This window comes from Panthera tigris, chromosome A3, assembly GCF_018350195.1.
Source record: "Panthera tigris isolate Pti1 chromosome A3, P.tigris_Pti1_mat1.1, whole genome shotgun sequence".
NCBI lineage: Eukaryota > Metazoa > Chordata > Mammalia > Carnivora > Felidae > Panthera > Panthera tigris.
In genome coordinates, this window is record NC_056662.1 from 29,223,483 (window position 1) to 29,241,130 (window position 17,648).

The 17,648-nt window shown below is 48.0% G+C and overlaps 1 long non-coding RNA gene and 1 pseudogene across 1 annotated transcript; one reads left to right on the forward strand and one right to left on the reverse strand.

The window, feature by feature from the left end:
* The first annotated feature begins 1,642 nt into the window (after positions 1–1,642).
* LOC122237248 lies at positions 1,643–6,712 on the forward strand. The gene is made up of 3 exons (XR_006215561.1): positions 1,643–1,769; positions 2,221–2,401; positions 6,629–6,712. It is a non-coding gene; the product is annotated as an uncharacterized LOC122237248 (long non-coding RNA).
* On the reverse strand, positions 5,952–10,490 carry LOC102949348 (annotated as a pseudogene).
* Positions 10,491–17,648: the final 7,158 nt, after the last annotated feature.

A 17,648-nucleotide genomic window follows, 5' to 3' on the forward strand; every position in this document is an offset into this window, starting at 1 on the left:
AATCCAAAGCAGGCTCCAGGCTGTCAGCACAGAGCCCGACAGGGGGCTCAAACCCACAAACCATGAGATTATCTGAGCTGAAGTCCCTATGCTTGACCAACTGAGCCACCCAGGTGCCCCCATATTGATTTTTTTAATTCCATTCACGTGCTGCTTTCAGATGACCTGCCTAAAAACAAAACGACACAGGAGGATTTTGCCTAAACCGATATTCTAGCAGTGTGGTTTTGGATCACCTGTCCCAAGTGGACCAGTGGTACTTGTTTTTTGTTTTTAATTTTTTTTTAACATTTATTTTTGAGAGACAGAATGAGACAGAGCACAAGTTGGGGGGGGGGTGGTGAGACACAGAATCTGACGCAGGTTCCAGGCCCTGAGCTGTTAGCACAGAGCCTGACGCTGGGCTCAAACTCACAGACCGCAAGATCATGACCTGAGCCCGAAGTTGGCCGCCCAACCGAGCCACCCAGGCGCCCCAGCAGCACTTGTTAAAGATGCAGACTTAGGAGTTCTACCCCAGACTTGCAGAATTTGAATCTCAAGGCCGGGGCACCAGAAAATACATTTTTAACAGGCACCCCCAGATGATACACTGAAAGTTAAATACTAGCTCTCTGTAATTTATATACTTCATCCATCAAAAAAAGGTGCAGGGCATTCTGGCAGCCGAAGGGAGGGAATGTAGTCTTCTAAATTTTTTTAAATGTTTACTTATTTTTGAGAGAGAGAGAGTGCGCAAGCGGGGAAGAGAGAAAGGGAGAAACAGAATCCAAATGAAGCAACCTCCAGACTCTGAGCTGTCAGCACAGACCCGGATGCGGAGCTCAGACCCACAAACCACAAGATCACGACCTAAGCTGAAGTCGGACACTTGACCAACTGAGCCACCCAGGTGCCCAGGGGAATGTAGTCATTCTATTCTTAGGGACCAAGTACAGGCTTTGTGCTTCCTTCTTTGCATTCCTTTAGACAGCGCAATCTCTACAGTCGTGGGATGAAAAGATTTATAGATTTTTAAAGATTAAGTAGGAGCCTTGAGCAAACGACAAGTGCTGTGTAAATATAAGGCTGTTGTAAATTTATAGTTAATATAATTAATGTACACTATTAATATAATGTACTCCTCCATCCCCATTCACATATTTCCACGAAACAAATCAAACCACAGAGCATCGCCACATTGTTCCCGTAGACTCCCTAGTCCCACCTTCCACACTGCATTGCCATCCACCACCACTTTTCTCCTCCAAATATTACTCTTTCTGATGAAGTGAGAGATTTACTTTTCTTAGAAATCTATATCCTCTTACTTGAGGAAATTTAAGGTGGAAAAGAAGAGGGATGTGCCATCTTGATCCAATCTCTGGTAATAACCTAATTTTTATCCCCCCAAAATGTTAATTTTCTTTTCTTTTCTTTTCTTTTTTAGAGGGGGGCAGAGAGAGAGGGAGAGGGAGAATCCCAAGCGTTGAGCAGGGAGCTGGATGTCGGGCTCGATCTCACAACACTGAGATCATGACCTGAGCTGAAATCAAGAGTCGGATCCTCAACCAACTGAGCCCCCCCCACCCCCTCCCCCAAAATACTAATTTATCTTGAAGATAACTATGTTATTTTCATCCCTAAATTCTGCCCAGCCTGACATTCAAGCAATATCTGCTAACTGATGTGACACCCTGTAGCTACCCACAGGGTGACTCCAATTGACTCAAGCCAAGAAGATGAGACCATCATTGTCTGGAGGCCATTGCGTCTTCCCTAGGAGCTTGGTGAGTTCTCCTGGCCTTCAAGTCCCCAAGGAAGTCATCTCTCACTGATACTGCCTGACAACAGGGAAGTTTAGTCAGGACCCTTGAAAAGTTCCTCAACCAGTCTCTTGGGCAGGGGAGAGAGGTTAAACCATCTGTTTAACTGTTAAGTTAAACAAAGCATGTAATGCGAGGCTGCGTGAATTGAATGTCAGTTTCCTAGGCCTAGAAATCCTCTAGCACGGAGGTCCTAAGCTGGGGTCCACAGAGCCTATAGGTGTCCACGAATACAAATCAGTATCATGAACTTCGATGGGGAAAATCCAAAAATCACATCTTTGTTCTTACTAACCTCCAACTGAAATTTAGCATTTCCTTTCACTATGAAGGTAGAATGAAATTTTAGTTCTACTTCTAGTACCCTTGACTTGGTTACTAATAAAGATTATATTTCACTCCGCATTTCACTTAGGTCCTGCATGGCCTAACCCCCCAGGCATCTCTCTGGCTCTTGGAGGCTCCTCTTGTCCATAGACAACCCACCAGAGAAGGGGGTAACTGTGAGCACTTAACAACTAACATCTGAAGCAGTTGGGGAAATGGATACACCCGCTGACAGAAGATCTGAACCAGGCAGCTACCACCCTGTGGAGGTGAGATGAACATGGCATGCTGGGACACGGTGAGGAGAGCAGGCATGTTTGAGGAGGTGATGTAGAGTGAGGAGTAGTGAGTGAAACTGACACAAGTCTTAGGGCTGAGAGAAATCGGAATTTATGGGCAATACCAAGGACCCTGTTGGGATGGCAATGTCAATTTATCATGGTATGGTACAATTGTGTGCAATTTCACGGAGAAAACTAATTCTTGGGTTCACCCAAAAATATTTTTTGGCCAGAGAGAGGTACAGGGGAGTTGAGGGTGTTGGCAACATGGAGTCCAGGGGGAAGAAAAGACAGAAGCTAATGGATAAGCAGGTGAGGAGAGGATCAAAGATCCCAAGATATTCTAAGAGTAGTGCTCGTGGGAGTCACTGAGCAGTAAGTTGGAAGGGAAGGAGGGATTCTCCACCAGCAATAATGAAGCAATAATGAACTGGGAATAGTGAAGTCCCAGACAGGGCTGTCAGAGCGGGTGCCAGAGAGAGCTCAAGATGACTCCTACAGAAGAGGACTCGGACCCACAATTATTGGATGGGTCATCAGTGTCCCCATGGGAGTCACCCATGATAGTGTCATCAGCTGAGGCAGGGGAAGGGCGAGGATTCAGGTGCCAGAACCTTCCCCTGAGAGCGGGAGAGACCAGGAAGCCAGTCATGTCAGAAATGAGAAAGGTGGTGTCAGTGACTAGCAAGAACCCTCAGAAAGTAGGGCTGCTTTTTCCTGTGAGAGAAACAGAGCGAGTGGTGGAGGGGTGGAGAGAAAGGGAGGAAAGAATCCAAAGCGGGCTCGGCACTCAGCAGGAGCTCACCCGAGGGGCTTAATTTCAAGACTATGAGACCACGACCTGAGCCAAAATCAAGAGTCGGACACTCAACCAACCAAGCCACCCAGGCGCTACGCTTGGATATTTTTAATTAATAAATTATTACATTCCTTTAAAAAAAATATTATAAATTATAAAGAAGGCCAGAGTTTCTTAGCACCCCAGCCACAGCCCCCAAACCACCTGCCCTATCTCCAGAGGCAGGTTCTCACCTCCTTCAAAACCTTTTTCCTGTGCATGTACAGCACCCAGAGTATGTAGTATTGTTTTTAGTGGATGGGTGTGCACTTTAGAAGAAATAGTTTCATGCTCTATATACTTACTGTCCAATAATGCACTTTTTTTCACTCAATACTATGTCTTAGAAATCTCGGGGCGCCTGGGTGGCTCAGTCGGTTAAGCGGCCGACTTCGGCTCAGGTCATGATGTCGCGGTCCGTGAGTTCAAGCCCCGCGTCAGGCTCTGTGCTGACAGCTCAGAGCTTGGAGCCTGTTTCAGATTCTGTGTCTCCCTCTCTCTGACCCTCCCCCGTTCATGCTCTGTCTCTCTCTGTCTCAAAAATAAATAAACGTTAAAAAAAAAATTTAAAGAAATCTAAGATACCATGTTTTAGAAAACAAGCAGACTCGTTTTGTTTTGCTGCACGGTATTGTATAATGTCTGTTTACTAAATTTATCGAGCCTTTCCCAAGTTGATGGATATTTCGGTGGTTTCTAGTTTGGGCCATTACCAGCAATATTGCTGCGTAAATCTGATTTTCTTGGTACACGTGATAAACATTACAGAGTGCCCCCAAAGCATCTGTACTCATGTATGTGTTACAGGTTGTGAATATGTTCTGCCGTGATAAACAGAAAACTCATTAAACAAATAAGGGTTTGGGTTTTTTCCCCCTCATTTCTGAATTTAAGGAGTCACTGGGGTTGGTTTAACTGCTTGGTGACACCCCCTGAGGCCCCAGCTTTCTGACTTTGCAGTCTGCTAACCTTAGCGTGTTGTATGATAACCTCATCCTTGGTGCCTCATAATCACCATATGGCTGCTGCAGCTCTAGACATCACTTCTGCATTCAGCTGGGAAGGGGAAGAAAGAAGAGGCCCAGCCACATCTGCTCTTTCTAACCAGAAATGTAAAAGCTTTCCCAGAAACCCTCTCGGCAGATTTCCACTTAGGAATCACAGGTCAGAACTAGGTCCATGACCACTCTGACTGCAAGGGTGACTGGGAAAGAGGGGAAGAGGTTTGTCCTGATTGGCTTAAGCTAATTCTTCACACCTGGCTGTATTTTGCTGTCACCTGGGGAGCTGCTAAAAAATGCCTGTATTCGGATGCCACTGCCAGATGTTTGAGGTAGCAGTCTGGGATGGGGCCCCTACTGGTGTTTTTCACAAGCTCCCTGGATGATTCTAAAAGTTGACCAGAGTTGAGAACCAGTGGCTTACCTTAATCATGACCCTTCACCTGGGACTGGGCAGGTGTATCAGTTAGGATCAGATTCAGGTGCAAGGAACAATGTACAACATAATTGCAGCCCAGATAAGGGAAGGGTTTATTTCCCACTCACATAGAAGTCCGGTGACAGTGGGTTCAGGGCTGGGTTGGCCCTCTGCGGTTAGAGGCTCCGACTCCATTATCTTGTTGCCCCTCCTTGGAAGGCCTCCATTCCCAAGTTCATTCAACACCTAGGACAGTTATTCCGGCAAGAAGGAGGAGAGCAGAGGCCCCCAGCCGACTAGTGACACTCCCCGAGGTGTCCACACACCATTTCTGCTCACAAGCTGTGTGACACAGAAACATGACAGGCTTTGTCTTCAAAGCTCTGACTTCCGTTTCAAGTCCTCCCCTAAAGATGAGAAATATATTCTCCAATTCGTTTCTTATCTGAGAGAAAGTTTATTGTTCTGATTTACTGAAACTTAAAATATTCCATCAAATTTTCCAAGAAAATCCAGGTAGCAGAAATATTTGGGGGCGCCTGGCTGGCTCAGTCAGTAGAGCATGTGATTTGATCTCAGGGTTGTGAGTTCAAGCCCCATGTTGGGTGTAGAGATTCCTTAAAAACAAAATATTTTAAAAAATATATTCAATACTGTCTGCTTCTTCAAGAGATCTCAGATAAGTTTTTATTTTTGAGAGAGAGAGAGAGGGAGAAAGTATGTGTGTGGGGGGGGAGGGGCAGAAGGAGAGAGAGAGAGAGAGAGAGAGAGGGAGAATCGTAAGTAGACTCCACACTAAGCATACAGCCTGATGCAGGGCTCAATCCCATGACCCTGGGATCATGACCTGAGCTGAAATCAAGGGTCGGTCATTCAACCAACTGAGCCACCCAGGTGCCCCTCAAATAGATTTTAAAAGACCAAAGAATATATACACACACACTATGCTATGCCACTTAAATCACTTCTACCTCGTACACTTGGAGAATTCGAGTATAGAAAAATCTAGTGCTGAGGTTCTGTTGTAGCCTTCCTCTCAACATGTCTGCATAGGTATTTATGGTTAAGTGTGAATATCACTCTGAGGTTCCAAGTCACTTCATGAATCAATACCATTTCAATTTCAGGCCAAAGGGAGCATATTACACATGACTGTCTTCAGTGTGCGTGTGCCTCTGTGCATGTGTGTGTGCGTGTGTGTGTGTGTGTGTGTGTGTGTGTGTGTGTAGGGGACAGGAATGTGCCAGGGTAAGGCTGCCTGAACCACACTGGTAATGAATGTTAGAAGTCTGCTGTTGTTGGTAATACAGAAACATACAGTCTTTAAGTTCAAAGTCTTCATGGGGATTTCCTCGTAATTTTATCTGTTTAAGTCTCATTCAGAAATTTAGCTTCCTGTTCCAAAGGCCAAACACCTTGGCTACTTCGTACCGAAGACCTTGGTGGGCCAGTCCACTCTGCCCAAGGGGGGTTTCGAGCAGGAGAGTGCCACTGTTCCCATGAAGCACTCCTGCGGGCCTGTGTTCAGGAGCTGCAGGTGGATGCACTGGCGGAGAATAGTGCTCGGGCTGTCCCCCCACAGTGGGGGCAGACCCTGCTTCCACCCGAAGTGTTTTTCCAGTGAGACTCTGTAAGTCGGTTTGGTTTCATATTTCTGTTTCACCATGGAAGGCAGCCAGCCCTGTATTCGTTACACCAAAAATCCTAGTAACAACACCTCAGTTTTAAAAGGTCCACCCTGGGGCGCCTGGGTGGCTCAGTGGGTTGGGCGTCCGACTTCGGCTCAGGTCATGATCTCACGGTCCGTGAGTTTAAGACCTGCGTCGGGCTCTGTGCTGACAGCTCAGAGCCTGGAGCCTGTTTCAGATTCTGTGTCTCCCTCTCTCTGACCCTCCACCGTTCATGCTCTGTCTCTGTCTCAAAAATAAATAAACGTTTAAAAAAAAATTTTTTTAAAGGTCCACCCTACTCTCGCCCTTGGATTTTCCAGAAGCAATACTCCACCTTGCTGGCATTTGTACACATGTTAAGATGAACATGCACAAGCAGGGCCCGGCGGGGATAATCCTTGGGTGAGTGTGATTTCCGGGTCAGACCCATTTAACTGTGTTTTCCCCGGAGTAAGGACTTTATCTGATGTTGGAACTGGATATGCTTCCAAGGGAGCCTTGATGGTGGCAAGTATGAACTCCATGTGGCTTTTGATAACATTTTTCGGACACTTGCCTTCAGACTTTGCTTCATAGTAAGCTACTATTTCATCAGTTGCAACCAGATTGCACTTTTTGCCAATTTTCTGGATACGAGCCACTCCTTCATCCATGATTGACTGGTCAGGGGTGACGCCCAAAAGAACCAAAGCCTGAGCAGCCAAGTGTACAAACCGCGTCGTCCTGCCTGTTGTCTGATCAAAGGCGTACAGGAGACCAATGTCCCCTTCATTTGGTTCATGCCTTCTCCAGCAATGGTTCCCCTCTCCTGGAAGCACTCCAGCTCCTCCCCCCTCGGCTGCTTGATGGACACATCACAGCCTTGAAGGCCCCCTTCAGAGGCTTCCCCGAGGACCACGGGATCAGGATCTGCCCTGACGCAAAACCCGTACGTGTATTTTGTCTGTGGACAGCATAACTTTTCCAACACTCAGTTCCTCAGTGATATACTTCTCCAAAGACTTGATCTCATTAAGAGCTCTTGATCCTGGGGTGCCTGAGTGGCTCAGTCAGTTGAGCATCTGACTCTTGGTTCGGGTCAAGTCATGATGTCAGGGTCAGGTGGTGGGAACAGCCCCAAGTTGGGCTCTGTGCTGTGCATGGAGCCTGCATGGGATATTCTCTCTCTCTCTCTCTCTCTCTCTCTCTCTCTCTCTCTCTCCCTCCCTCCCTCTCCCTCTCCCTCTCCCTCTCCCTCTCTCTCCCCCTCCCCCCCTTTCTCTGTCCCTCCCCCGCTTGTGATCTATCTCTAAAATAAACTGAATGAATGAATGAATGAATGAATAAATAAATAAATAAATAAATAAATAGAAACAGCTTCTGGATGCTGACAGATAACCACAATTTTTTTCAAAAGATACTTTGTCAGAATGGTTTTGGGGTCTCGAATCACTCGCCGACATTCAATCACAGACCATATCCCAGATACTGTGCCCTCCATTTTCTTGTCAGTCAACTTCTCTCGAACATGGGGCAGCATGGGGTGGTGGATGCTGAGGGTGTCTGTGTCCTGGACAGAAACAGGGGTCAGTCAGCATCTTTAGATTCCGGTACACCAATTTAGGAAGAAAAGGTGTCTAGGGGCCATCAGTCCGTACAGAGAAATCAGGATACTAAACAAGGTCTCCAGGGGCATAACCCGGTCCTCCTCTCCATTTCCACCCTTTAGCCCTCTGTGGTTCATCCTGACATAGCAATTGGTCAGGACATCCAGAAACTTGACCAGACAAAGCATTGCAATATAGAGTGTGTAAGCTGCCATTTTGGTCTCAAAGAGCCCAACAAGCAACTAACCGCATGAAGGACAGGACCCGCCAGTGTGGGGTGTTGGCACTTTCTTTAACCGTGTTCTCATTGTAGAGGAAGTCCATTTCTTCCTCCTCTTGCAGCTTCAGGAAGTTCTGGATGAGGAAGCAATAGGTATTGTACCAAGGGAGGAGCATGTCCTTCAAGACATCATGCACCCCCTCCTCCTTAAAGCAAAGGTTTTCTGTTCTCACCACAGGGGGGTTAATCAGATACAATCTGAGGACCTAGGCACCACATTTATGGATGATTGAAAGTGGATCCAGATAATTCTTATTCCGTTTGCTCGCTTTTTGGCCTTCACTTGCCAGGATGAGCCCATTCACAATCACATTCCTAAAAGGTGGCTGTCCAAAGAGAGCAGTGGCCAGCACCACCAGAGTGTAAAACCATCCTCCATTGTATGGTCAATGTCTTCAGCAATGAAGTCTGTAGAAAATGTATCCTCAGACTCCCTCTTGTTTTCAAATGGATAATGAATTGGAGCATAGGGCATGCTGCCATTCTTAAACCAACAAACACTTCAGAGGCGCGACACAACACTTTTCACAGCAGGAAGGGATGGTCTCTCTGTGGAGATCAGAGATCTTTGCTCCCAATAGCGCTTCAAGTTCTGCCATTGATCCAACGCATGCTGCCTCCTTGAAGTCATCACTGACCCACAGTGGGATAGGGGTGCCCCAGTATCTGTTTCTGGAAATTGCCCAGTCACGTGAATCCTTTAGCCAATTTCCAAGTTGCTTTTCCCATACAAACTCTGGGACCCAGTAACACAGGTCATGGCTCCTCAGCAGCTGGTCCACCCTGGGCTCCACCCACAAGGACCAGCCAGGCACTACTTGGTACATGAGGGGAGTGTCTGACCCCCAGCAGAAAGGGTCGTGGTGAGTGAGGTTGCGGGCAACAAGAAGTCAGCCTTCTTCCTCCAGGGTCCAGATGATATTTTTATCAGCCTCCTTCACATACTGTCCTGTGAAACCTGTCACTTCCGCAGTAAAACAGCCTGAAGCATCCACAGGGCAAACAGGAGGAGAGTCTTTTTTGGTTTTTAATTTTTTTTTTTCAGTTTAGGTATGTTCAGAGAGAGAAAGGGAAAGAGCACGAGTGGGGGAAGGGCAGAGAGAGGGGGAGAGCGAGAATCCCAAGCAGGCTCCCTCCGCACTGTGAGCACCGAGCCCGGTGCGGGACTCAAACTCATTAACCGTAAGATTATGACCTGTGCCAAAACCAAGAGTCAGACACTCAACTGACCGAACGCCCCAGGAGGAGAGTCTTTATGAATGGTGTTGAAGTCCATGCAGACCCGATAGTCATGAGCACTGAAGTAAGGAGCCTGGCGTACCACTCCAGTGCCCTCCTCCTCCTGCATAGAGCCATCAGTAAACACAGCGAAAGCACCACCAACCTTACCCCGCACAAAATAGTCAAACAGGGGCCTGTACTTCTCGCCTTTGAGATAGGTACCGGGAAATCTTGCAAGGATCTCATGGTCACTCTCCAACTTATCAAGAGCTGATACCATGGCTTCCATTAAAATGAGTAATTTTCCCCCGAAAACATCTTTAATCTTCACGCACTGCATATCTGGATTAACGCACAGGACAAGGTTACCGGGTAATGTTCAGGAAGTGGTCGTCCAAACAACCAAGGATACGTGTTCATCTTCCTCCCGAAGGAAAGTTACAAATGTCAAAGGACCTTGGACATCCTTGTATTTCTGGTGAGACTCAATGTTGGAAAGTAGGGTGTTGCCCGCGGTTAGAGAAGGGCATGACTTTCACACCTCTATCCGCAAGGCCTTTCTCATAGGGTTGTTTAAAGACCCACCAGACAGATTCCATGAATTATAGACACAGCGTTTTGTAGTCAGTGTCAAAGTCGATCCATCGGCCAAGTCTGATAATTCTGGACTTCCACTTAGTAGAATATCTCATCACAATTGCTTGGCCCTGATTGTTCTGCTCTACAGTCCTCGTTTTGGCTACATCCCCTGGTCCTCTGATTCCCAATATTTTGTCGATATCATATTCCACAGGTAAGCCATGACAATCCCATCCAAATCTTCTGTCAACAGGAAACCCACTCTGGTGAGGATATCTGGTAACCGTATCCTTAATTGTCCCTGCAAGTATATATCCACAGTGAGGCGGTCCAGTTGCAAAAGGAAGCCCATCATGAAATGTAAATTTTGGCCTATGTTTGATTGCTTTAAGCATGCCTGAAAACAGTTAATTTCAGAACAGTACTGCAAGATTTTCTCTTCTTCAGCAGGAAAATTCATGTTTCCTGCAACTTGCTGAACCATTTTGTTGCTGAAGGGGCCCCGGACCAGTGCACCCCAGAAAGAGCTGAGGTGATACATTCTCCAATATTTTTGCTAATGCTATTATGGTTTTGTGCGTTTACATGGTTTAGATCATTCATTTATCTGAAATGTAGTTTTGTAAAAGGTGAAAGATAAATGCCTAACCTTATTTTTTCCAAAAATATTAGCTCATTGCCCTAGCATCATTTATGATCTTTTCTTCCAGATGGGAAATCTACCTTTATCAAACGCTACACTTGAACATATGTATTAGATCAAACCATGTGAGATCGTTGACATCGATCATCTCCCTCAGCTTTATTTTCCCAATGATCCCAGTCACTACTAGATGTTATATTACATATTTGTTTGTTTGTCTCTGTCTCTCACTTGAATGTAAGTTCAGTGAAGGCTGGAATTTTGTTATTTTTGTCAACTCCTGGCTCATAGGTATCTGCTAATCGAAATAACAAAATTTATCCTTGAACCTGTTAATATTCATGGATGAGCCTTTTAATGCTGGGCCATCCTTATATATGTTAGAAAAGCCAAGTTGGTTATGACATACTGTTCTTTAAGCACACTGCTCCCCTCTACTTACGTCTTTTGTGTCTGTGATCCTAAAAGAGCTTGGATTTCTCTTGTCCTTGTTCCTTCTCCCACCATCCAGTCTGGGCATCAGGACTGAGAAGCAGGGCTTTTAAAAAAAGAGATAGGCATGGCCTGGAAGTGGACACGGGGTGGGAACTATTGGGAGAGCTCGGAGCGTCTCTGCACATTCTTTCTGGGTATGCCAAGAATGCAAGGTCCTAACTGTTCTTAGCCTGTGCCGTCTCTCAGGCTTGTGTTTGCAGAGCAACTCTGAGGAATGTAGTAATATCTCCCTCCAGGACGAAGAGCAGGCTTGCCTATTTCCTGCTATAAAAGAGGTAGGTCCCCCAGGCTCAGTGTTCCTGAGCTGCAACACAAACCTGTTGCACGCACAGCGTCCCCTGAGGTCCTTCACATTGTCCCTCTGGGACTTGACGGGGGGGGGAGGGGGGGCAGGGAGCCAATGTAAATGTTATGTTTATGCTACTTACTGTGCCGTGAGTAATAAAGTTCTTAGTCTCTGACCCAGGAGCCTCATCTTGGCCAGCATCCATGAAACCGTAAGAGGCCAATTAATCACTTACCAGCAGGATAAATTCAAATGCCAGACCCTGATGGTTTTGGCAGTGAGGATGGGATGCTGACAGAGACAGGGCTTTCTGGAAGAGGCAGGACCCTGTGGACGAGGCCAGGGGTTATGAAAAGATTCCCTGGCATATGTTAGTGAACCCTCTCCCCCACGTGGTGGGCAGCAGGGCAAGAGCTGCTCAAGGGAGCATCTCACACTGGCCTACCTGTTAAGCAGTGAGAGGTAGGACTGTTAAATAAGTCACCAGAATGGTGCTTTGGTTCCCGCTTATTCTCCTCCATGCAGGAGGTGGAAGGGATTTGTTTTTTTAATGTTTATTTACTTTTGAGCAAGAGAGAGAGAGAGAGAGAGAGAGAGAGAGAGAGAGGGAAACTGAGAGTGTAAGCAGGGGAGGGGCAGAGAGCGAAGGGGACAGAGGATCCGAAGCAGGCTCCGCACTGACAGCAGAGAGCCCAACATGGGACTCAGACTCACAAACTGTGAGATCATGACCTGAGCTGAATCAGCAGGAAGCTTAACCGACTGAGCCACCCAGGCGCCCCAGGAGGTGCAAGGGATGTTTTGATAGTGGGGCAACAGTATCCATGTGGCTGCTACATCAAAAGACCCCAAAGGGCTGAAATAAACAGTGTCAGCCAGGATGTTTGAAATAGAACTTTAGGTGAACCAAAAGCAGTACAAGTTTATTTGGGTGAGCCCTGCAGGTGACCATTCAAACCCAAAGCCAACGAAAAACTTTGCTTACTGGCCCAGACCTCCTCTGTCCCTCTCTGCGCCCCTGTCCCTCTCTCCCCTCTGCTGCTTTGATGAGAAAGTATGCTTGCAACTTGATAGAGGCGAGGGCCTCAAACGTTTGTAGCTCTCTAGAATCCAGCCATCCATGGCACCACCTTACCATGTCCTATGGATAGACGCAGCGGGGGTAGCTGAAAGCACCAAGGAATGCAGTGCAGAACGGGGCGGGGGGGGGGGGCTGTAAAATGCCCCTGGGGTCGGGTGCTCCCATGACTGACACTAGAGATACACGGGGGGCGGGGGGGTGGGGGGTGGGGAAGTGGTATGCCAACTCTAAACCTGGAAGCCAAGAGAAAATAATATCCTGCCAGCTGCCCCCACTGCTCCCCCGCAGCACTCTCTGCTCTCCCCCATCCCTCCTTCCACCCCTTCCCCAGCACTCCTTGCCACCCCCCCTACCCCACCCCGCCCCTTGGAATGGCAAGGTCTCCTGCAGCTGTTGCGACAGCTCCTGATTGGCGCACAATAAACTCCTTGGTCTGTTTTCCCATAAGGTAAAAAAAAAAAAAAAAAAATTCTTTTTCAATTGCTGGCTCTGAGCAACGTTTGCAGTAGGAAAAGGAAATGAAAGCGCCCCGTAGCTGGGTCCTTTGTGCCAATTCAGTGTACCGCGCGGGGCCCCCACGGCTGAAAATATAATTGGTATTGGTGCTTGTACAGGCTTGTGCCGTGCGTGCCCCTAAGTGTCAGCGCATTTGCCCTTTCGGAGGCTACTGTTTGTCCCCAGGTGATTCCTGAGCACTCGGAATGGCCCAGAAGAAACTGTATAGGCTTCCAAGAGGAGAAAAGTTAACGGGAAGAATGGCTTCAACAGCCGCAATTACGCCAGAGGCCATCTTCCAGCACAACAGCGCCACCAGCCGGACGCAGTCCCAAAGTACATGGCTTTTTAAAAAAAGGAACCTAGTAACCTGTTACTGACCTATACAGGTCCTGTCACTCTCCAACCTGACATTTTGGAACAGGTCAACTTGGATTTGGTGGCTCTCAAGAGAAGGGGACAAAAATCCTTAACAGTCAAATGGAAATTCTTTATTGAAGAGCACAGCTGGCCTGGCCCTGACGTTATCTGAATTGTACACGAAAGGGTGGTGGCGATCCCTCTGGGGAGAGCTTCATTCCTCACCTCATCACATGAAGCAAAGCTGCTACCTCAATGGGGCCCTCAATTCACAGAGTGTCCCCCAAGTGCCTGCCTGGTTCCTTGGTGGTTTAACTAAGCTGATACCCGATGATGTCCACATTCAACCTCGGCACTAACAATGCAGAATCAAAAGTATGGGGGCGCCTGGGTGGCTCAGTTGCTTAAGCGTCCGACTTCAGCTCAGGTCATGATCTCGTGGTTCATGGGTTCAAGCCCCACTTCGGACTCTGTGCTGATAGCTCAGAGCCTGGAGCCTGCTTCAGACTCTGTGTCCCCCTCTCTCTCTGCCCTTTGCGTGTTCGTGCTATGTCTCTCTGTCTCTCTCAAAAACAAATAAACATTAAAAAAAAATCAGAAGTATGCATGGTCATTCTGCTCAATGTGCAGAACTCAAGGCAGTGCTGATAGCCCCGGCTAATACTTCCCGTGATGAGGCCAGGTACATTTTTATTGCCTTTTGTGTTGTTGTCAATGGGCTGGCTGTCTTGTCTGCAAGACTGGCCGATCGAAGACGTTTTTCTTGGGAGCTGCAAACCGTGGAAACAAATTTATCTGCCAATCAGACAGCCTGGGTCACTCAGAGAGATGCCCACAGTCAGGACCCTTCTCTGGTATGACCAACCGGAATCAGCCTGTTGATCCAGCCTTCAGTGGCCATACCACTGCCTAGATCCATCGTTGCACCAAACAAGGTAACACATCCAAACAAGGTAACACATCCACCGCTGTGGACGGAGCACAAAGTAAAGAATTGTATCTTTCTGATGAAGAAGCCACCGCTACATACCAGCTTTGGGATGCCTCCCCAAAGTTGGACTGTCTGTCTTACAGTAAAGAGGCTGCACTGCATGGGGCATCGCTCCTGCCTGCTCTTGGATGATTGACCACCTCAGACCTTTGACCCCCCCCCCCTCTGGACTCTCACTGGTGCCTCACTGCTGTGGGCAGATTTTCAGGTCATAGCGTTCCTGTTCTAGTCTGAGCAGGAGACTGGCCACACCACTGTGGCCCTTGTAACTAAGCCATGCCAACTTTTTGGCTTTTCACACCATCCACAGTCTGACAAGGCTGCCTCTTTGTTGCAAAAGCCACCCAACCCTGGGTGTTCGTCAAGGGATTTGCTGGCCACGCCATCCTCCCTACCATCTGCAGGCGATTCCGTATTTGGGGGCACTGGAACGGCCTCCTCAAAAATAAACTCAGCTTCTGACTGCCTACCTCATCTCCTTTTGGCCCACACACTTCAGTGAAACAGTGTGGTCACTGCACGCAGTTGTCCCCAGACAGGAATCCTCCTTCGGCCATTTCTTAGGTAACGATCGAGACAATAGGGGTGGATTCTATAGACCTTTTCTGGAGATTTGAGATTCTGACTAATCCTGGGCATAGACAGTGCTTCCTTTTTTCCTCCAACAATAACCCCAGGCCAGTCTAGCCGGTACAGCCTCCAGTTGTCAGCCTGGCAAAGGGGGCCTAGGGGATTCAAACTTCATTCTGATTTAGCCACCTGGATTCTCCTGATGGATGTACACGATCCCAGGTCACAAAGGTAATGACCACTCGGTTGAGTACACTGCTTGCCCAGTCCCCCTACGCTGGCCCACAGAAGCCAAGGTGGGAGATATAATAGGTCTCTGTACATTTTGTCGCACTCACCCCTGGCCCCTCCAGATAAAAGGTCAGGGTGTGAATAGGGAAAGACTGGAGAAGAGGTGAAGGTGTAGCTATTGGTATGGGGCACACTCCTCCCATAGCCACGGAGGCCTGGTGGCACCCAGATGCCAGTGGGAGCAGGGAGGGAGGGATGATTAACATTCTCTTTGTCCCCCAAATCCTGGCAAAACCATCACCTGGTTGATAGGAGTTAAGCTTCAGCCAGAAACCTGACCCACCTGGCTTTGTCATCCTGTCCGCATGCCATGGAAACAGGAAACATGTAGGCAGGGATGGTCCCAGACTATGTGGCTGTGCCCTTTGTCACCAATGGCAGCTCCTGAATACGGAACCCCCCCCCCCGCCCCGCCCTGTACTTGTACAAACACACCATCCAGCCCACCCCTGTTGCACTTTGACTGGTACAAGTGCACAGAATTTCCCTGTCACCCGAGTGGTCTTGGTTCATATGTGGCGGATGAGGCTGTACCTCCTTGGTGACACTGCCCATGTGGCTCAAGCAAAGCCGTGTAATGATGGCACAAATCAGAATTCACCGCAAATCTTGAATTGGAGTGGCATGTGAGTCTTCAAGGCATATGTTTGTATGTGGGCCATGGAATCTCTCCGTCAGAGATGGGATTGCTTTTTGGCCCATCCACTGCCTCTTATAATTATTGGCAGTGATAGCAGAAATCAGCAGATTAGTCCAAAACTCACTTGTGAGAATTTTAATGGATAATGGCCCGGGTTTGGACTCTATCCTAACTGTCTGGAGTAAGACCTACTGATTCCCTTGGGACTGATTCACTGGTGACTGGATCTGGGACCCTCGGTGGCAAGTTTGAAGCTAATACTTTTAGGGTTGCCTCATCTTGATGCTTGAAGTTCTATAGATAGTAGCCTTAATTAGATTCTGTATGAGACAGATGGAGCAGATTTGGTCCCAGTCTCTGTTGATCAAACTAATCAGAGTGGCGGATGGAGTGGCATATTCATGTGAACATTCGAGTCAGCCAATCGTGCACAGGGTCGATGGTTGGGAGAGGCAAACCACATCGGCCCTGGGCACCGCTGTACATTTTTTACTGGGCATGTCAAGAATATAAGGCCCCGACCACTCCATCTGGGCTATTTCTTGGGGTTGGGTGTGTCCGGTAACCTTGAGGAATGAAGCCCTATCTCTAAGACAAAGAGCTTGCTTATTGCCTTCTGCAAAAGAGGCAGCTTCCCCGTTCTCATGTTCCCCAGACGCAACAGCCCCCAGAGGGCTCCTCCACGTGCCCCTGTGGGACTTGGAGGGCGAGGGAACTGATGCAAACATGATGCTTTTGAACTTGCTGTGCTGTGAGCAATAAAGTTCTCTGTCTCTGCTCCAGGAGTCGTGCGTCTTCTGGCAGCATCCGTTAACAGGTTGACATTAACGTCCGGTAACAGGTTAACTTATCAGCTTGAAAGTAGGGCAAGATCAAATTCCAAATACTCACATGTAGTGAGGTGGAAGGAAATAAATGGTCACTGCTAGAAAGGGCCTTGGGAGAAAGGCTGACCTTGGGCGTTATCTCAGTCTGCTCAGGCTGCCATGACAAAATACCACGGACTAGGGGCTTAAATAGCAGACATTTCTTTTCTTACGTGCTGGAGGCCGGAAGTCCAAGATGAAGGTGCCAGCCAATTCATTTCCTGGTGAGGACTCTCTTCCCGGCTTGCAGATGGCTGGCTACTCACTGTCATCACATGGTAGAGAAAGAGCTCTCCCTTCCTCTTCTCACAAGGCCACCAACCCTACCAGATTAGGGCCCCATCCTTAGGTCATGCAACCTTTATCACCTCCTCACAGGCCTATCTCCAAATACAATCACATTGGGGTTAAGGCTTCAACATATGAATTTCAGACGTCAATATTCAGTTCATAACCAGTGTCACTCAGGTTTCAGTTAAGACTATAGATGAGGGGCGCCTGGGTGGCTCACTCGGTTGAGTGTCCGACTTCAGCTCAGGTCACGATCTCACGGTCTGTGAGTTCGAGCCCCGTGCCGGGCTCTGGGCTGATGGCCCAGAGCCTGGAGCCTGCTTCCGATTCTGTGTCTCCCTCTCTCTCTGCTCCTCCCCCGTTCATGCTCTGTCTCTCTCTGTCTCAAAAATAAATAAACGTTAAAAAAAATTAAAAAAAAAAAAGACTATAGATGAGATGGGGTGCCTGGGTGGCTCAGTCGGTTAAGCGGCCGACTTCGGCTCAGGTCATGATCTTGTGGTCCGTGAGTTCGAGCCCCACGTCAGGCTCTGTGCTGACAGCTCGGAGCCTGGAGCCTGTTTCAGATTCTGTGTCTCCCTCTCTCTCTGACCCTCCCCGTTCATGCTCTGTCTCTCTCTGTTCAAAAATAAA